Source organism: Drosophila navojoa, chromosome 3, assembly GCF_054131105.1.
Source record: "Drosophila navojoa isolate 15081-1374.11 chromosome 3, UAZ_NAV_1.0, whole genome shotgun sequence".
NCBI classification, from domain to species: Eukaryota; Metazoa; Arthropoda; class Insecta; order Diptera; family Drosophilidae; genus Drosophila; species Drosophila navojoa.
Genome location: NC_142891.1, coordinates 5,196,616 through 5,219,456, shown reverse-complemented (window position 1 = coordinate 5,219,456; position 22,841 = coordinate 5,196,616).

Here is a 22,841-nt window from a genome sequence, read left to right as displayed (position 1 = left end):
AGGTGCCGTCCAGGTGTCAATTACGGTGGGTGAACTATTTCGATTGCATGGCAGCGGTCTAGTGGAGCACAGCAGCGGCGGCAGTGGTGCAGCCACGCCCACAAAATCACCAACCAGAACAACAACACGTGCCACATTGTCACCAACGCCCCTAGTCTAGAAGGAAGCGGGAAGTGAAGTGAAAGTGACAGCAGCAGCTGAGTGTGCAGGAAGCTTCCTTTTGATGCTGCCCACGCAGAGAGGGAGACGTGAACCAAATGGATAAAATACTTTTTGAAACTTTTTTGGCAGAATATAATATAAATAGTAAACACACTCAGAGACGACACACACACACACAAACGGGTTTCCTGCAGAACTTTGAAGAGTTGTAGCCAACAGTTAGTAGTTACATTTATTATGTCATATGCTTTGTTAAACTTCATTTAGGCGTGTAGTTTATTTATTTATGTAAATACAACATATACAAACACATAACATACATACACACACAGCACAATACAATGAAACCAAAAAAGAAAAACAACAAGAAACATGAAACAAACAAACAGACATAAACCAACGAATTTGAGTTAGTCACAAGGAAATATTTATTAAAATTTATCATATGAATTTATCTACTCACACACTCACACACACATACATACATATATGTATATTAATAGTTTGTAAAGTGCATCTCAAACTGTATGCCATTTGTTTCTGTTATATATTTAATTGCGGTTTGTCTACTCAACTTTGGCCAAAATTAAATGAAATACTGTTTTAAGTATGAAGCATTCATTATTCATCATAAACATACAATATAAACACACATACATACATATATACCATATACATATAAATCGATATATACATATATATATATGTGCATATGTGAGTAATTTTATTGATTATGTAGCTTAGTCCTAACGTTAGCTGTGCTCATTTTTCTACTCTTTATACGAAGCGAATTATGCACTAAGTCTTCGAATATATCAAATAAAAACTGAAAAATTGTAATACATAGAAAATGTTGAAGCTGTACTTTAATTTTCGGGATGGGATAGAAGATTACGAAATACTGTGGGTTAGTTATATTCGATTTTCGATTTCCTTGTGGCATTATAGGCGTGCCAATCATTCTGCAATGATGTCATCCCAGTTGAGCTAAGTAAGAGGAATGGTGCAAGCAATTGTGATTCATTCCAAGGTCAGACTGCAATATACCAAATTTAGCTTCCTTTAAGTTAGTTTATGGTATTTTAAAATATCTTGTCTTATCTAATATTTTCAGATGACAAGGCTTCTTTAGCTAAGAGTGTTCCATAATCCTCGATTGCACATAATTTATCAGAGTTAGAGAAGAACAAAAATGATACCGTTTACTATTAAGTTAAGTTTTCCCGGTAGATGTTTAAATTTAAGACATATGTAAAAGTAATGTAGATTTTATTGAGCCAAAACTATGTAGATTTGAAAAGCAATTAATTATTTTTGTCAATGGTTAAAATTTGCACTATACAATCTATTGTTGCATAAGCTGCTGTAGCCGTACGGACCAACATTTGAGCAGATATTTTAAATAATAATAGAAAAATGTAATCTGACACTGAGTTAACATAACACTTTAGCGCACTGTTAGCTAACATAATTATATTGAAATTCAGAAAAAAACAACAGTGGCATAACAGAGAACTGCTAATATTCTGTTCACAATGCAATTGCTGTTAATGTACTGTTAATTAACTTTATTACGTTAATCTCTATGTATTTAACATGGATATGTAAATACACTGTTATTTAAGTTATGCAATGATATATAGCCTAGGCAGAATATTTTACTGTTCCCCTGAGACCCACACACACTCCTCACTTGCACTTTTCTGTTATATCTGTTACAAAGATACCCTTTCTTTTACTCTTCTCTGCTTATACTCTCTTATAGCTAGATTCCTAAGCACTTCACGTTGATTTCTGTCGCCCATATATTCTTAGCACTTAGCTGAATACCCTGTACTCGTCGCTCTTATTTGCTCGAGGCTTAGCAATTTGCCTTTCCCGATGCTCGCACACACACACACACACACACACACACACACACACACACACACACACACACACACACACACACACACACACACACACACACACACACACACACACACGCGCACATGTGCCCCAAAGCTGGAGCAAGAAAAACAAACTGCGTGCAGAAACACAAATTTGCCAAACACTTTTTCCGCCAACATTTTCTTTGCCCGACTTTTTAAGCTATTTTCATTTTTCCTCGCGACGACATTTGCCATTTGCCGTTCGCCAAATTGAAAATCGCTGCCAGCTGCGCAACCAAAACAAAACTAAAAATATATATATAAAAAAAAAATGGAAAGTTTGAAAATTTGCAAAATGAACATAGAGCAAACAATTGACGAAGTTTATTGTTGCCATGAGGCGAGGATAGCAAAACCATAATTAAAGACCTCAGTTATGGTATTTACTATATATCGATAATATAAAGTAAACACAAATGATTATTGGGTTTCGAATAGTTGTACATTAAATTTATAGTCCCAGTTTTACTTTAAATTTAATGTTAATGGATCTATGTATATTTATTTAACTATATTTTTATTCAAAAATAATATCTGGCAGTTTATATGTATATTTATTTAACTATACTTCTATTCAAAAATAATATTTGGCAGTTTATTTAATTTTCTCATATTAAAATAGAAGCTCTATTATAGATTTGAAGAGTTATATTACAGTTTTAATGCGAGGGCAGCTTATAAAATTTGGCATAATATGAACAACTTGTAGAAGGATAAACAATTACTTATAATTTGGTTTTTACATTATCTTTTTTTAATATTTTTATTTTCACATCCAAAATAGCTTGAGCAACCCTCGCAAATGCGTCTATATGCCAGCCCTGGCTCCGACTAGATAACAATTAAATTGCTTGTGGCCACAAGCTTGAAGCCGAGCCGAATTAAAGCCACTCGATAAGGGCTTCAATTTGGAAGCCAACTGCAGCTGCTGCTGCTGCTGCCTTCGATGCGCTGCTTGGAGCATTGCAATTGTGAGTGATTCGTAATAATCGAAATCAAACACTCACAGAAGCCATTCAAATGCGAATGCGCCAGTCCAGGTGGCCATCCAGCCAAAGGAGGTGTCGTCAAAGCAATCCCGACGAGCCGAAGGAGCGCAACAAAAGGCGTCGCATCGCACGTTCCGTCCATAAAATAGTTGCAAAAAATATTTTTGTATGAAAACAATGCAGAGTTTTTTTTTCGTTGGTAACAAAAAGAACAGTTTGACGAGCAAAAATGGCAAGAAAACTAAAAAACGAAGACCAAAACGAAAACGAAAACGATTACTGGCAATCAATTTGGTATTCGCTTTGAATTTGAATTAATAGGATTCTAATCCTGAGCACTGTTGGCTGTTGATGCTGGCTCGATGGCTTTGGCAACTAAATTAAAGTGCTTTTTACCATCAAATTAAACGCAAATGTTGATTTACCCACAGCGTGCGTGTGTGTGTGTGTGTGTGTGTGTGTGGGTGAGTGGGTGAGTGGGTGGTATAAGCCAAAGAAAGGTTGACTGGTTTGAAATAGGGGCAATCTGATTAGTCAGATATGGCAGCTAAAAAATATTGCGGCATACAGCAGCATTTTAATTATCGCTATTCCCCAGGGCGTAGTTCAACTAATTGCCCTTACCTCTGCCTCAAGGTTGCTCTAACCACGCCCCGGCCACAGCTGTAGCCCTCCACCATTGTCAAGTCCCTTGCCATTGCGCCTGTCTCAGCCTTTGCTTCCAGTTAACCAGGTCCGACACGCGCTACAATTAAACTATGCCCAAGCACAGGACCAAAAGACAAAGGCCAAGTACACAGCTGGGGCTTGATCGACGTGAAGATACCCTGCAGTGGAAGTTATATAGACTTGTGCCTGCATTTATGGGTAGTATTTAGTATTCAAGATGTCTTAATTCTTCTCACACTGTTTGTGCTCCATATCCGACTATAGTTGCATTCCACTATGCCTACTATGCCCCGTACTGCTCTAGTAGAAAGTATCTCCTATTTAATCTCTCTCCTTCTCTACCTACAAATATTCCACATGCAATATCTTCTACTACATCTCTTACGATCTCTACTCCTATCATATATCTTACTACCCTACTATTTCTAATATACTTACTTATATACATATCTCCTACTATATCTCTTACTATCTCTCCATATACTTCTTATTATACCTCTTGTCATACCTCCTTCTATATCTCTCACTATACCTACTACTATAACTTCTATTATATCTCCTACTACATCACTTACTATCCCTACTCCTATCATATATGTATCTTACTATCTTACTATAACTAATATATTTACTTATATATTTTCTACTATATCACTTACTATCCCTCTCTACTCTCCGTTTCTATATATCCTACTATATCTCTCACTATACCTATTATACCTTGTATTATATCTTTTACTATCCTCCTATGATATCTCCTACTATACCAAGTCTCCAATCATACCACCCTCTATATCTCCTATTATATCCCCTTCTACACTTCCTCTTATACCTCCTACAAAATCTCTTTCTTCACCTCTTAAATACACCAAACCTTAAACGCTCGTTCATCCAACCTCTCTCGAACTCTCCACAGGGTATATAGAAACCACACTCATGGGCTTATCAGAGAGGCAAAGCCAGAAGCTGTTGTCTTTTCTGTGTTTGCCTCTAATAACAAACGCAACTGCAATTTGTGGCCACACACAAAAAAAAAAATGGCAAGGGGGCGACGGAAAATCGGGCAGGGTGGCGCAACCACGCCTCCCCTCAAACAACAAACTGACTAAAATTACGCATTCCGTGCGATATGTATGTACGAGATAATCATTTTAATAAATTTCAGTGTGACAAATGAGTTGGCTACAAGAACAAAGCCAACAAAGCCAACTTTTGGCCCTTAGCCCTTAGCGTTTGGCATTTGGCATTTGGCTTGCTGGCCTGAATTATTAATAAGACATTTGCCATTGCCTTAAGCAAAGTGCGAGAGCTGTTTAATTGATGGCCAGTGGTATTTAGTAACTAGTGCTAAGGTACTCGTACCTCGTAATTGCTCTTAGTTTATGTGTCACCAGCTCGCTATTGCTCAATGTCATGCCAATGCAGTGAATAATGCGAAAGCATTTCCAACTGGCAGCTAAATTGTATTTGATGTGCACAGTTCAGATACATTAATATATAGTCATTAATATATATTGGATGTCTAATCTAATAATTGCTCAATAAAAGACAATGTTAAGTGGTAAATCAGAGTTTGGCTGATAGACTTTTCTTATACATACATATATATATTTCTGGATGTATATACGAAAATTAAATCTATTATTTATGTATGCAGCTACATTTCACTTGTATTATTTTCAGATATTAAACGACTTCAATATAAGATCTAGTTCATTTTTATTATCTTTACAGTTTTTAGCTAAAGCTATGACCTTAGCTATACGATATGACATTAGACTGTATTGGTTGACATATATTTCGAATATATACGACTATTAAAATTGGAAAACGTCTTTATGCAGTTGAAATAGTTTATAAGCTCAGATTTATGTGTAAATGCCTATCCAGTTAGAGTACAGGGTTGTCCATATTAGACGGAACCATCTGGCAGCTCTACAAGGTAGCCCATATACAACGGACCTAAGTTTTCCATCCTTTATTCCTTAAATAAAAGCATCAAAATTTTCTATTTAGCGCCCGTGCCTATATACTGTACTTGTTACTATTATATATAATATATATTTATTATATTATTATTATTATGTTAGAGATCTTCCTGCAATATTCGTGAATAAGTATGATTTTTGAATGCCTGTCAAATTTATAGCGATATGTGATCCACAAAGGTGTAGAATTAAAAAGTGCTTTAATCCTAATCTTCTTAAGACTATATGGAAATAAATGATATAGAAAATATGTAATGTTAAAGGAGGTAACTCTGGGTGTATATGTGTGAGTGTATGTATCCAGTCCATTTACTAGTCGGACACGTCCCACTTATAAGAGTAAGGGCATGATATTCATGAGTCATATTTACTCGCCCACTTCAATTATAAAGGGTATCTCTAGCATGCATTGTCCCCCACCTAAAACACCCAAAGTCCAGCTGGTCCAGGACAACGATAATTGCTTGTAAAAATATTTACATTTTGCATTATTATGGAATGCAATCCGTTTTAATAATGTAATCCAAATATTTTGCTAGAGCTTTTCAAATATTATTCTAAGCAAGAAAAAGGTATATATGTATACATATATATATCTATATAGATATAGAAATATATGAATATATTTTTGTAATTTAATTTTGGCTAAAACGGCTCCGTATAATGCTCGAGTACGTTTACATTTGATGTTGTTATTGTTGCTTTTTTCTCAGCCCCACTCGATGCGGATTTTGTTACAAAGTTTGCGCTGCTCGCTGGGCACAAAAAAAAAAGGAGAAGAAGAAGAAGAAGAAAAAGAAAAACCTCATTTTGAATGCATTTGGCGTAATGAAGATGAATTTAAAGATTGTGTATTTTTCCAGTTGGCGGCACATATTTTTTGGAAAATTTCGTGCTTCGAGTTGTTGGCAATTTGTAACTTCATCTTTGGCATCTTTGGCATCTTTGGCCAGCGCCGCAAGCCAATAAAGACTGTAGCGGCAGCACTTTAAATTTAATATGCGCCAGACATTCTAAAACACGTATCAGATTTCCGAGCTGGCTGAACTTTCCATTGCGCTAAATGAGTTTCAGCGCTGCAAAATTAAAAACTTTATCAGTGTGAAGTCGACAAAAAATGTGGAGAGAGAGAGAGAGAGAGAGAGAGCTGCTTCCACGTGTGTTGTGGCCATGCTGTGTGTATGCATGTGTGTGTGTGTGAAAAAAACTTGAAACTTTTTCATGAAGTTAAAGCAAAGTAAAATCAAATTATTGTGGTTGGGCTCGTTGGCTGCCGTTGGCTGACTGGCAAAAGGATTACGCGACGGCATTTTCCTTCCACTTTTTCTTTTTTTTTTTTTGTTGCCCACACTTTTCTGGCTACCTGTAACTTGTCGCCATTGCATTTGCAGCGTAGCAGAGCGGAGCGCGCCGGCAGATGGCAGGCAGACAGTTAGAACCGGGGCGTCGAGCGACGAGCGTCGAGCGAGCGAGGCGAGCTCGTATGAAGTTGCCGCATTCTAATTGAATTTTCACTTTTTATGCACGCTCGTAGAGGGCAAGTGAGCATATTAGTTTGCTGTGCTGCCAGCGAGAGTGTAGCAATGAAAGCTAAGAGCAATATAGTTCTAGAAGTCTACTAAATCCAATTAATTTTTGGCATTTCAGTCAACTCAAATTCCATTCAGATTATTAATATTAATTGCCATTGAATGCTGAACCTGTATTATGCAGTCGTATATACCCAATGTTCTGGTTTGCAGCCGCCTAGGCTCTCGGCCCTCGCATTGGGGCACACACGGCGGCTACGTGATGCCGCGACGCGGCACAAAAATTGCAATAATTATTTTTAATCTTAAGTACGACTTGCGCGTAATGAGATTTGGATTATCTGCGCATCCCTGCCTTACACACACACACACACACACACATTTACCTACACACCGGCATAACGAGCGAGACCCCAAATTTACGTGCAGCGTAACGCATAAAAAATCTCCGACTAAAGTTTTGGGCGTCTAAATTATGCAGACTTTGCATTCGCTGGGGTGGTGCGTGTGCAGGGGTGGGGGCGGCAAATGTTGAAAAGGATTTAATGTGTAGCGTTTTCTTGTATCTCTTTGCTTTATAGCTCAGTGTATCACAATTTAACTGGGTTGCTTTACGCGTGCATACGAACTGAGCTTGCTCATTGTCTATTGAGTGAATGGAGCGGAGAATGGAGATGAGGCTATGGGAATTTTGTTTTAGTTATTGTAGTCAAAAAACTAGTTTAAATATTAATTGAAAAGGAAGTCTACGTGATTACACAATTGTTATATACATTGGCCAGCTTTTCACAAAATTAAAATTTTATGCACAACTATAGAGCTATGCGACAGTTGTTAAATAAAAGTTCATTCTTTTGAATACAAGTGTGGGTAAATAAATGCATATGTACATGAGCTAATATTTATTACAATATTTTATGTATGTTTATGTATTTTTGTTTATAATTAATAATTGACAAACAAATTAAATATTCTTTGCTGCATCAATCAAAATTAAAATATTTATATATTTTGTATATGTTGAATCCATTGATGAAATGTGAATTTAAGTTTTCATTTTGTAATGGGTACAAAAAGAGCTGGCAGACCCCATAATTTACATATATTCTTTATCAGGAAAAGCATAGGCTGTTATAGCCATAAAGGTCTAGTCAAATATATATGTCAGCCAGTCGAAAGTTTAAGTATATATTTTAAATATAATTTATTCAATATAAATACAAATACAAATATTTTAAATATATTTTAGATATTTTGATTTGTATATTTAAAATATATTTTAAATATTTGGATTTGTATTTAAATTCAAATTATATTATTTTAAATAAAATTTATTCTATATAAATGTAAATCCAAATATTTATATTGAATAAATTATATTTAAAATTAAATAATTTGAATTCAAGAAATTAATACTTTAAATTAAATTAAATTTGCTTCTTATTTATAAAAATGCTCAGTCTAATTTCTTCGTTGTCTTCTATGATAATTAAATGGATTTGTTATATATGTTTAAATTTCGAATCGTTTTAACTTTTTCTTGACTATGAACATATAAAATAAATCAAATTTATTTAAATAGTTGAAACTTGCCCATAAGTGTGTCCGTGTATGTGTGTGTGTGTGTGTGTACCTCTGATTGCTTGGCTGCTTTGAACTCTGAAACCTTTAGAAATAATCAGTCACATATATGTATATATAAGTTTGCCTGATATATGTCGATTTTAATATTAATTATAGAAATTATTATTAATTGACTGTCAAGTCGAACTAATTGAGTGTGATAAGGAAAATAAATATAAATATGAGCTGAATGATTTAATCAGCGGAGCATTTGTTGTGTGTGGGCTAATGTATTGAATGACACTGATGCGAGATCACGAGCGTGAACTCAAATTATATATATATGTATGTATATTAATTGCATACTTTTATTTATATAAATATATAAATTCGTTTTTCTATAGCAATACCAAAGGTTAATATAAATCATAAAATTTGCATACACTAAAAACTGCAATTTGAATTTAATTCAGCTGCTTTTCTGATCCACCCACTTGAGTCTTTCTTGCTTTGAGCCTCAATATTCGTCTTATTGCGGAGTAGGTGCCTTGCACAAAGTTAATGAGGATTAGTGTGAGCATCAGAGAGGCGCAGGTGAAGCGGTTCTCCAAGAGGCTCCGATCGATGCCCAGTTGATCATCACTCGGTCGCCTGGCTGGGGATAGTTGCTCCTTGTGCAAATTGGCCGCCGCATTGAGGGCGGACTGAAAGCGTAGATACTCCCATCTATTCAGTTGATGAAGACTGCGGGCGCGGCACTTGAATGGATTCGGTTTGCGTTTCGCCTTGTTAGACTTTCTTCGCTTGTTGGCCATTCGAATTTTATTACGTTAATTTAATGCTGAATTCTGAAGTGGGAAAATAAAATGAAATAATCAGCTCCTGACTTGCTGCGTTTCAATTTCAGTATAAACAAGCTCTGGGTTGATTCTCGGTTGATTCTGGCCTGATTCTGGTCTCACAATGCATAAATTTGCAGCAGACAGCGACAAGTTGAGATACCCTACTCGAAGAGTTGTATGCGCTCTGCTATGCGATATGCAATACATCCAAGTCTTGACAACATTTTTAATATAACATTTTCCCTAGAGCAATAAATCTTCGGCTAGTCAAAGACGGCTGCTCTTTCTTGTTAAGACAAATATTGCATTTTCATTAAGTTAAAGTTTTTGATTTTTAGCTCTTGCGGTCTCTGATCTGTGGCACAGCTCAGGATTCCAGCCATCGTCATTTTCGCCAACTGCTGCGCGTTTACTTAAAAACTTTTTCGGCTCCGTTCGCTGAGCAACTTTTTCCACAAGCCAACAAACTTTTAAGGTCTGTCTATCTGTCTAACTATTTGGCTATATAAGTTGCTGTGTGTGTGTGTGTCTCTCTCTCTGTCTGTGTGTGTGTGTGTGTGTAATAATCATATGCAGAGTCAAAGACGATTGGCTCTATGCTCTCTCTGCTCGAACTTTTGACTGACAGCTGCCTTATGCCGTAGGCCGTTGTCAGCTACAAGGAAAATCGCGAAAATTTGTTTGCCATTAACTGAAAGCTAACTTTGGTCTTTGGCATTTACTTATAAATAGCATATGTTAAGCAGCTACACGAGCTCTATAAGGCATCTGTCTGTGGGTGCTCCCACTATTCTTATCCAAACAATAACACAGACAACTCATGTGAAATGCATTATTTAAGAGCTCAGTTTCAGTTCAAGCGCCAGCCAAAAAAATATATATTTGTGCCTATTTTTACAAAACTTTATTATGTGTTTTATATATTTACTCTCAATAGAATATTTAATAAGAATATGTTTTTTAAATAATATTTTTTTAAAATTATATTACGATTATTCTCGGAGTATTTATTTGTATTAAATAAAAAAGAAATATAATTAAAATGAAATGTGCTTTAATTTTGCTACTATTTTACTACTATTTTTCTACTACTATTATTATTTAATACTATTTTAATAATTTTTTTATCTACTATTATTTAATTACTACTATCTTACTACTATTATTATTTAATACAATTTTACTACTATTTGGTACTACTAATAGTATGTACTAGTATTTCACTACTATTTTACTACTATTATTATAGAATACTATTTTACTATGATTTTACATCTACTATTATTTATTTAACTACTATTTTGCTACTACTTTAAATGTTTTTAGTATTATTTAAATACTATATTGCTACTACTTTTAAATATTTAGTACTATTCAACTACTATTTCGCTACAAATATTATTATTTCACTATTATTTTGCGCCTACTATTATTTATTTACTACTATTTTAGTACTATTTTGTACTACTAATATTATTTACTATTATTTCACTACTATTTTGGCACTACTTTTACTATTTACTACTACTACCAATTACAGGTAGATAGATTTAAGTTTGCTATTCACAAAACAACAAATGTTTTTTTTTATTATTTTAGATATATATATAAATCTGTTTTATAAAATAAATACCAATTTAGGTAAAGGGAATAAAGTCATCTAGCCTTATGACAATTGTTGTAGTAGGCTGTAAAGTCGTGTAAGCATATCAAATAGAATGTAAGCCTTACCCATTTTTTTTAGTAAATTTATTAAATATTTATTGTATATATTTTATTAATACCAATTCAATGAATTTTCAGTTGATTTAATTTTACATTATGCATAAATAATGTAAATCATCATTATATATATAAAAATCATAATATTTTTATATGATTTTTCTTCACTGTTGTTTGTTTTGGTTATTTTTATTATTTATGAAGCATTCAACTATTTTTGATGGTGACAAAAATGAAAGCCCGTAGCCTAACTGTGAGCCATTTTCACACTTCAACGATTTTGGACAATAGCTAAAATTGCAGATTTTTATTATTTCCATTCGGTTTTGTATTTGATCGGTTCGTGCGAAAAATCGAAATGAATAAAATATTAGCTGGCTGACACACGACACACTCTCTCGAGTTTTTAATAAAGTTCGTTCCGGCAAAGCCAAAAACTTTATCAAAAATCTTTCGTTATCAATTCGCAGAAAATAAAAAACCTATTGCATTTTTTATTCCATTTTGTTGTCTATCTATATATTTATGTATGTATATATGTATGTATGTCTATATATAACAATAGTTGACCAGGCACTTTGAAAGCTGGCGAACCAATTGAAAAGTTTTCGGTTAAAATATTCTTTTATGCATATCAGACCCGATTTTGATGAACGAAAAATGAAATGCAATTTCAATGCCAATCCACAACTTTTTCTGCTTTTTCTGCTTTTCCGTTTTCTGTTGGCAGTTTTGTTTTGGACTTTGCTTTTTGTTTTTCATTGAATGAATAGAATCTGCTGTGATTGCATTGACAACTATTCTAATGAAAACAATATTAGTTTCGAATGCAAATTTGGGCAAAACGTAGATCATCTTCATTTCACTCTTTATGAGTTATTGATTAAAGCACACTGAAATTCACATCATTTGGCTACAGATTTCCTTTTAATTGTAATCAATTGCTTGTGCTGTTCGAACAGAAACTAAATTGAATGAAAAACATTTCATGGGAATGTTTTATTGTTGAAGGAATTCATGTCGAGACAAGCGAAGCCTTAAAGTTTCTGAATTGGTTTCTATGGCAGGTTCAATGGCAAATCAATCAATTTATCAGTTGGACTACATATTGAAGAGCTCTCGTTCAGCCATCTGCGAAACTGCCATTAAGTGACTTATAATCATAATTTGCAACATGTTGCCAGTTCTTTTCGTGTCCAAAGGACATGCGCTTGTCTGCCTGCATAAGGACATACGGCAGCAGCCGTAGCTGCCGTAGCTGCCATAGCTGCCGCAATGTGTCTGGCATCTCGGCGTCCAGCTTTGCTGTTTGCACTCTAATTTATGCCATGCGAGTGGCACTCGAAGTGGGACTACCTGGCTACGGCCATCTCGCTGCTCGCTGCACCAGGTGAGGCGAAACCCATTTTCTTTGCAGCTGATTGCATTTTATAGCAGTGCGTCCGGCAGCTGCCAGCCTCGCTGTAGCGGGTGGCGGGTGGCGGGGTCGAGGGGCTGCCTTCTAAGCTGTTTGCTTTATTTTCAATACCCTGAAGCTGTGGAGAGTGGCAAGTGGATATGATACCCGAGTGAGAGAGCATGAAAAAGTTGAAAGGAGCTATCACAGACAGCATAAGCTATATATATTCGTGATCAGGAAAATAGCTAGAGTGGATATAGTATAGTAATGTAAACTAGGTATATCAAGCTAAAATTGTTTAGAACAATAGCTCTTCATACACTTCATACACTCTTTATGCACTCTTTATGAGCTGAATGTATATAAAAGGCTGCAGAAATAATTAATGTGAGAAGTCAGGGTATTTGATAGTGAGGCACATTCTAAAGTCTAATCATCTCTTCTATTTGTAAAAAATAAGTATAGAACCATTTAATTACTCGCCCTTTGCAGAAGTCGCAGTATTTGCTAGTCTCTCTCACTGCACTAAAGTACTCTTATTACATTGAAAGCCTTGCAGGAGTCGCGGTATCTGCTAGTCAGTCACTTTCTACCCGAGCACTGCTCCCATGTTTTTTTGTTCAGTCACGAGTGAGTTTTTTCAACTGACGCAACGGCAAACACGAAACACTGCAAGCCGAAGCATTTTGTCTAAACGTAAAGGCTAAAATAAATAAAAATTTATTTAGCGAAAACCTGGCCAACGTTTATTGGGCTACAATTTATTGTTGCAAATCATCAGAGCAAACTCTACTCGCCGCATTTTTTTGCTCTTTCCAATAAATTAGATCGACCTTTATTTGCATCTCGCCATTGTTGAGTCTCGGGCCGCAGGCTCTTTGCTGACACCAATTTCCCGAGCTCACTTTACGTTTTATTTGTTTCGCATTTGCGCAACGGGCAGCAGGCGCCAGACCCCATTGGACGACCGTTATGCAGAACAAGTTGTGCTTAATAGTTAATGCAAAGCTTTTAAGCGGCCGCGGGCCAACAACCAACAGCCAGTAGCCCACGTTTAACATTTTTTAACGGAAGTCCGGAGTCAAGCTGTTGAATGTAATTTTGAATTTAGTTGGCATGCCACGAGGCAAGCCAATTACATTTGGCTTCTGTAGTATATGGGATCTCGCTCGAGTTAGTAGACTTATTCGGATTTTAGCATTGCCAAGCGTCTATAAAATAATCAACAATTAAAAGTAAATACAGTCGAGTCTCAATAATTTTTATCCCGATAAATCTTAAATCGCAATAAATCGAAACAAATTCTAATCCCTTTAAAAAGGTTTGCTCTTGATAATTATCGATAATTCAAATTTAAGTAAATCGAAAAAAAACCTAATCCTCTTGGCTTTTAGAATTATCGGGACTCGGCAAATTGGATTGCGTCTGTGATTGAATCAGATATCAGTAATCGTTATAGTTGAAGTTATTAATATAAAATATGAATATAAATAAATTTTGGACATAACTCCATCCATGATTGAATCAGCTATCAGCTGTAGCTATAGTTAAATTAAGCTCGCTTGCAGCTAAAATATTCACATACATATTTTTTGGACTCTTAGGCTAATTTTCAATGAAATCAAGATCAATCAAGTGCATTAGAGAGTTAATTAAATGCATTAGTTAGCAGCGAGCAGCTGACAGCTGTGAAATTTTGATGCTCCCCATAGACAATACATAAATACAAACATGCATTGAAATATGTATGTATATATATATAAATATTTAACAAGTAAACACTTCGCCAGGCCATTAGGCGTAATAATTTTGCAGCTGCTAAGCCCTCATATTACGGGACAGCCCATCTATCAATTTGCAACCCACATCGATCTCATCTCATTCTCGTTCTCTCACTCTCGCTCTCACTCTCTTTGCCTCCGTGTCGATATAATTTGCATAGAAAAAATCACATCAACACGTTGATAGGGCAAGCATGGGACTGCGGGCCGAGCCATTTATCAGCGCCCAAGTCCCATAAATAAAACAAATAATACAAAAATATGCAAAATAAAAAAAATATTAAAAATGAAACCATCGAAATATAAGTGGTATGAGGCACTGATAAAAGAACAAATGTGAGCGCGGCTATATTGCTCGACTAGAAGTTATTCTATTTGCTACATAATGCTGATTACTAAATCTCTATAGCTTATTTATATACTATGAAAATAATACTGCCATAATCTCAAGTGATTTCAATAATTTTAAATTTTGAAATTTTTTATTTATAACTTTTTAATTTTTAACTTTAACTTATGAATGCAGTTTTTACTTAATGTGAATTTTAAATAAAATAATTTATTTATTTTTATTTGTACATTTTTTTTATTTTAATTTAACAATATATTTATTTATCATTTTATTTTAATGTATTTATTTATTTTTAAATATTTATTCGCATGCTGGAATATTCTCTAATTAATTTGTATAGTTTTTTCAACAATATTTGAATATATCTTCAGTTTTTGGAATATTGACGAAAAAACTTGAACTCGAATTTATACAATTTTATAGTTTGTGCTCAGTGGAGACCTGTTACGTATCTGTTGCAAGACAACCCTTTTATGGCCCACTCAGTGGCTAGGGTAGAAAAAGGTTCAGAGCCAGAATACATTTGGCCTAATAGATGTGCTGAATGAAATGGGCCTGGCCTGAACTAAACCTGCAGGCAAATGTGCGTGTATGTGAGTGTGTGTGTGTGTGTGTGTGCGGATGCTGCGTTAAACAAATGGCCGATGACCCATAATAAAAATTATTATGAATGAACAAGAACAAGAAAAACCCATTGGGCTGCCCCCAGTCTCTGCACCCTGCACCCTTTGTCCATGGCCTTGAGCGAATATGAATTGGGGATTCTTTGAATGCGGATGCGGATGCGAAAGGGAGAACATTTCTAACGGCTGACTGAGTGGTTCGCACCCTTTGGGAGCTCGACATTCTTACTGCTGCTGAATTGAGAGAGAGCTAAGGCACGTGCATCAAGATTCAATTGAGAAAATAAAAAAACTATCGGATAAGTTATCGAAAAAATATGATAAACTTGTACTACGTATGGTACATACGAGTATGTAAGCCGAATTTCAGCTCTCTAGCAGTTATAACTTATGGACGGACGGACAGGGCTATATCGACTCAGGTCGTCGTGCTAATCAAGAATATATATACTTTATGGGGTCTGCAATGATTCTTTCTACCCGTTACATACTTTTCTCATTATCATTATACCCCGATTTCCCATTTGCAATCGGCCCAGGGTATAATAAAATAGCTATGTAGAACTACATTATTTCAGATCAAGAAGCGATATATCGAAATGGCTTGTGTGGCGAGCTGAAAGAGCTTAACGAACAAGTGAGAGGCACATACGCCTCATACTTACGCCTTATGCTTTAGTTTCATTCGAATCACTGGCCAGTGCACAACGATCTCTCCAGGGATGAAATCATACTTGGGATTTGTCATAATCGTGTTGGTGATTGGCATCAATGCAGATCCCACATGCGATCACATTCAAGATGTCCAGGACTTGGAGAAATGCAATTATCTGATGCGTCGCTGGTACGAACTAAGGAATGATATCTACGCGTCCTGCTGCTACGACTACAAATCACGAGGCCTAAGGGATCAATGCAGCAATTGCATCGCAGGTGCCAACAAGAATGCAACGCAGGAATTGTTTTCAGAAAGTAGTTTCGTTGTACGAATGTCGTTTGCTAATTTTCTTCGTGCTACAGTGAAAAAAGGTGCAATAGAATACCAACGACTTACGTTTACATAAAAAAAATGTATAATGAGTATAATGAAATATATATATGTAGTCATTTGCAATTTCATGCTGTTTTACTATCAGTTGAAATATGTTCAGAGAGCGCACAAGTAGAACTGATAACTGTCTAGCCTAAAGATAAAACTGAACTATATATATACATACATATATATTGTTGATTTTTATACCCTGAACCCATTGAAAATGGGAAATCAGGGTATAATGTTTTTGTGTAAAAGTATGTAACAAGCAGAAGGAATCATCGCAGACCCCACAAAGTATATATATTCTTGATCAGCACGATGAGCTGAGTCGATATAGCCCTGTCCGTCTGTCCGTCCGTCCGTCCGTCCGTCCGTCCGTCCGTCCGTCCGTCCGTCCGTCCGTATGAACGCCGAGATCTCAGAAGATATAAAAGCTAGAGAGCTGAAATTTTGTGTGCATACTCGTGTATACCATACGCAGTACGAGTTTGCTTTATTTTTTCGATAACTCATCCGATAACTTTTTTATCGAGAATAATCGAAAAATTGATTTTGTTTTTTGAGCCTCATCGGAGTACTATTAGATGTAGAGACTTCAGATTTACTGTGTATATATATATGCAGAATACAAACATTTTGTAATCAACAGACTTTGGATACCACGCCCCCTTCGCCCCCAATTTGTAAAAAACGTATTTCAAGTACTAGAGACTTGTGCTTTGGAATGTACACACATTTTGACCATATAATTACGCCCTGAAAATTTCATTAAGATCGTATGTTTACAAACGAAGTTATTCACCAAGTAAATTCTCATACTGTTGTCCACACTGCAGCGCAGTCGCTGCTTACTGCGCAGTTAGCAGAGCGCGGGCGCGTGAGGGTGGATGCATGTAAATGTATGTGTGCGTGCATAAAAGAAGTGCAGAATGATAAGAATATCAGCTTGGAGGGTTCAGGGTATCTCCTAGTCGAGCAGTCTCGACTAGAGTCTTCTTACTTGTTATTCATCATATTTGTTTTAAAATTTCATGGAATTATTTTGTTTTAATCTCTTAAATAATGCATGCTATTAAAAAAAAGCTTTTTAGCTTCTATAACATAATTAACATATACACACACACACACACACAGCCTCTTGCTTATCTGGTGTTTACAAAGAAAATTGATGGTAGGTTTATAGGAATATAGATTTCAAGTCTTAAGTCTCTAGCTTTTGTCGCGTGATTATCTCTCTCTCTCTATATATATATATATTTCGTAATGAAATTCATGAGAGTCCACGTCTGAGTAGTCGCATAATAATAGGTATTCGGCATAAATTATTAATCATTGAGAACTAACCGTTAATTAGTCAGAAAGGAGTTGCCTATACTTATATATATTTCCATTTTCCATGGGAGCTCAGATTTTAATTTCATGAAAACAAAACTGTATCTGATATCTAAGTAATTAAATGGTAATTATAATTAGGCATTAATAATGAGTAATCAACTACATCTAAAATATTAAGCTCATATTTTTAGAAACTAACTTTACTTTTATGTATTTCTAGCTATCAAGAGCATAGAGAACGTTATGTGATATATTGCAGGAACACATACATATATATTTATATATATATACACACAGATATATATATATGTTCATATTTACTTTTGATACGAACGAAGGGACTAAAGTCTTTCTACCCTTTCGCTGTGAAAAATATACAATGAGAGCGAAATATTGAGCCGGCAGATTCCATTCGCATCATTGGGCTGTACTCGAACGTGTGAAGCGGCAAAGCACCATACAAAAGCGACTAAATAAATAATAGAAATATTTGTTCACAGTTATTTTGCATATTTTCAGGGTTCGGTTCGAAAAGCTTGTAAGCATTTTGTTGTAGTTGCAATTCTTTGCTTTTCTCTCTCTCTCATATTTTATTTTATTTTTTTTTTTTTTTGTATGTTGTCCTACACTGTTTGCAGGGGCAACAATTTTAAAGTACTTGTCGTTAAGTAAAGATAAATAAGTGAAATATAAATAAATATGCGGCTTGGATCGAAATCCATTAGCTGCTGCGTCTGCTGCTGCTGCTGCTGCTGCCCCGCCCAGCCCAGCACGAGCTGCTGCCGTGTCCCAGGAGCAATGATAGCAGCGAACCTAATAGCCTAGCCTCGACGTGTTGTCCCTTTCAATTATTGCCAACAGGCGAGCGTTCGACCACTTCGTCTTGCTCCTGCGGCTTTTTGTTGTAGTTTCTTTTGGCTACTCGAGCATTTTTCAATTTTACACGTAGTCAAAAGAAAAGCCGTCGAAGAGTGCGCCACATTGTTATGGTTTTCCATGCTCGTTCAAGGCTAGAAAGAGGGTATATAGACTTGAGATTCTTATGTGGCTATGAAGGAGTTGACTTGAATGTAGATTATGTTATCTATCGAGCGTCATGATTGCTTTTTATGCCTATTCGTATGTATGTATATTTATAATCTATTATTAGCTAAGGGTGAGTTAGTATTTGACAATTGGAGAGAAGAACCTCATGTAGGGAATCCTAGAAAGAGTTGAAATTGAGGACAGTAATATCTCTCACAGGGAATTCTCACGCATCTGCGAAACGTTTCAAAATCTTCTGCACGAGTATTGCGCAGCTGGCTATGCCGGTTAGAAAATGTTCTTAGTTGTTTGTGGCCGTTGCTGAGATCCCGCGGGTCGCAGCCCGAGTGGTATGAGTGCTGGCCAGCATGGCTTGGCTATGCGGCGCGTGGAATTTATTGGCAGTGGAATAATGCCAGGCACGTTCATTTGATTACATTAAAACGAAAGTGGCTAAAAAGGTTGCCCGGCTGGCTGTCGTCCTGGCTATCTAGTTCCAGCGCCATACTCAATCCCATTTTTCGGCTGCAGCATAATTGAGCTGCGGCCACAGGAACGTCCCTCTCCTCTCTCTCTCTCTCTCTCTCTCTTTTTCTCCATTTTTTTTTTTAAATAAATAAATAATGCACGTAGCCATGGGATCCGCTTATTATGCGCCTGATAATGCGTATACGAATTTCTAGTATATTTGTGGTATTTTTTTGGTTTGTGCATTATTATTATATTTTGTTGTTGTTGTTGTGTATTTTAGCTGTTATTGCGTATGAAAAACAATGGAAGCACAAACAGTCATTTATAGACGTTGCAGGGAGTGGGAAAGGGAGACGCAATAAGCGAGAGAGAGAGAGAGAGAGAGAGAGAGAGGATGTGAGTGAGAAAGATTTGGGCGTAATTTCTATTCTTCCTTTGTACCGTTTTCTCTCTGTGTGTGTGTATGTATATAAGACACACACACACACACACGCCTGTGGGAATAGCCAAGCGTTTCAATTGTTATCCGAGTGAGAGGTTGCTTGTGGGCGTGTGTGTGTGTGTTTGTGTGTCCAGCCGAAAGTGTGGATTTTATAGCTTTGCCTTTGTCCGCAGAAAAATTTCGTAGCCACGCGCACTATTTCTAATCCCAATTTATTAAATTAGCTGCCGCATTGCAACGGATTTAAGGAATTTACGAACATTTTTTACAATTTTACATATACACATGTGTGTATGTATATATTGTATATGTATAATTTGAGTAGCCAAGGGGTTATTATATTGGATATTTATATTTTAGCCGTTGTTTGAGTAGTTAGTTCATTTTCATTGGCAACAAATATAGTAAGTATTGGGATTTCAATAATTACTTTTTATTTTAATTTTTATTATTTTTATTTTATTATAATTTACGGAATAGAATGATAACTGTTTAGAATAAGCAGTCTTGCTGATGGGCGTTATTATTTTGCCAGAGTTCGATATGAAGTTAAAATAACAAAACGAATTAATAAATATATATATACTGAATCATTTTGTTGCTTAATGTAATGTTACTCTCTTGAATCTTGGATCACTTATAGAGTCTCAGTCAGTGGCATCAGCAGGTTTGATCCGATTTAATATATTATTAGGGGCACCATATCGAATGTAGCTAATCAGAATTATTAAAAGAAAAACATCGTATTCTTAAAAATATCGACCCGAATGCATCGATGTTGCAAGGTATCGTGTTTTGGGGTGAATTTTTTTTTAGGATTAAATGAGAGTACCTTTGCAATTACTTGTGCAATGAAAACATTACTCCTCCTCCACACAGTACCCAAGAAAAAAGTTTGTCAAGTCGATTCGGTGAAAGTTGGCTACGAAATAGTATTTCCAGCTTTAGAGAATAAACGTTCAGAGGGCATAGGTCTCGCAGGAATTCCCAAGTAATTCTTTGCTAGTTTGTATAGTTTTGGATATACCAACTTAATGTCAATCCAGTCTTTCATAGAGTTGATAGTGCACAGCTCTGACTCTCCCTTGCTCTGCCTCTCCCTTTTTATATAGATTTGTAAGCGGGCGACATACTTGCAGTAAGAGCTCAGCTCTTATCTAATCATGGGAATATTGAAGTAAGTCAGCGAAGTGAAGTAACTCTCACAAAGCAGCTTAAAATCTTAGCTTATTCCCTATGCTATGCAATAGCAAAATGTAAAATTAGAAATTATAAATAAAAGTTGAATTTCATAATAGAAAGAAAGCCAGCATAGTTAATCCATGCTATTTCATCATTCGGATTTCACATATTAAAATATATCAAAAATGTATCATATTTGGCATTTTTGTGGATGACATTTGGGGCGCGCGCTAATGCAATTGCAATTATCAAATGCCATGGATTCAAATGAAATAAATACACGCATACAAATGTGAACTCTGGCTGGGCTCTGGCCACAACATCACAGCCGGAGCAATGCGCTCGGCTAATTGAATCAACGTTTCAATTAAACAGCGAAATGCTGAATTCTAACTGCATTCAAAAGTGCTGCAACGTGCATAATTATAATGTTTGTGTTTAGTTTGGCAAAAACCAAAAATAAATCGAATTGCGGCGCAGGCTATGCTCGAATTGTGAATACCCTGTGAGTTCAGTTGTTTGCTTTGCCTATATATGGAAACTTTCATGATTGTTTTCTGGGTATTCCTATGATGCACTCTTTTCTATCGTGAAGTGCCTCCACTATATTTAGCTCTAGCTATAAAAATGCATTTGTCACACAACAACAACAACAACAATAACTTAAACAATAATAATTACGCACAAATCAAGCACTCGACTTAATTGCATTTAAATGAAATTAGCATTAAATGTTTACAAATTTTGTGGCATATTTAAGTGTGTGTATGTGTGCAGAGAGTCCATTTATTATTCGACTAATTTGTTTGTATTTTAATGTTTAATTATATACATATAAATATGTATGTACATATATATTCACAATATATAAATTTTATTTTATATACACCAAATTTTTAAATTTGCGGTTTCGTTGGCGCTGTTAATGCTGATAAATTATCGCAGCTTTCGCTATTTGTTTTTTGTTTTTTTGTTTTTGTTTCTCTTTTTTTTATACCCATTCAAGAAAGTGAAATGAGCATATTAGTTTGAAATCCGTTCGAGTGAGAGCAAATCATGCGAATCAGAGTCAAATATTTGAAATATTTTTAAAAATATATTAGGTTTATATCTATTGGGGGCGTGGTCAAATTTCGGATAAAGTATACGCGCTAGAAAATTGCACAAATGAGGGACTTTTCCTTTGCAGAGATACATAAAATTCTTACGCCCCTTTGGAGGCGTGTCACACTCGCCTTCTTGCTATTTTCGCAACTGTGCCCACTGAAGGCGTGACAAATGGCTCTGGCAGCGTCTGGGCCATGCATGAGTATTCGCCAGTCGGCAACGCCCGGTCGCAGCGTTCTCTCTCGCTCTCATTATTTGCAGCAAGAGCATTAAAGTTATTTAACAAAGTGCATAAATTAACATTGCGCAACAGCAAAAATAAAACGGGAGAAATGGATGTGGATCAATTCATATGGCATAGTGGGGCATAAATAATAAATTATGCCCAAACCGCCAAGCCCAAGCCGAGGCTAGTGTAAGCCAAAGCCCCGCAATATTATTGTTATTGTTATTGTTATTTGTTATTGTTTTTGCAGGGTTCGGTTAATTTATCTATGTGCTGGCTGTCCAGTCAAATGTGTATTTGTGTGTGTGTGTGTGTGTGTACGAATTATACGAAAATAAAGGGCAATGCGTAGTAAATTTAATAAATTCATTATCAGCTCATTAACAACGGCACTCACGGCACTCACGGGGCACACGGGGCACACGGGGCGTATGCGCAATATTGCAATGCACTGCAATTAAAGACA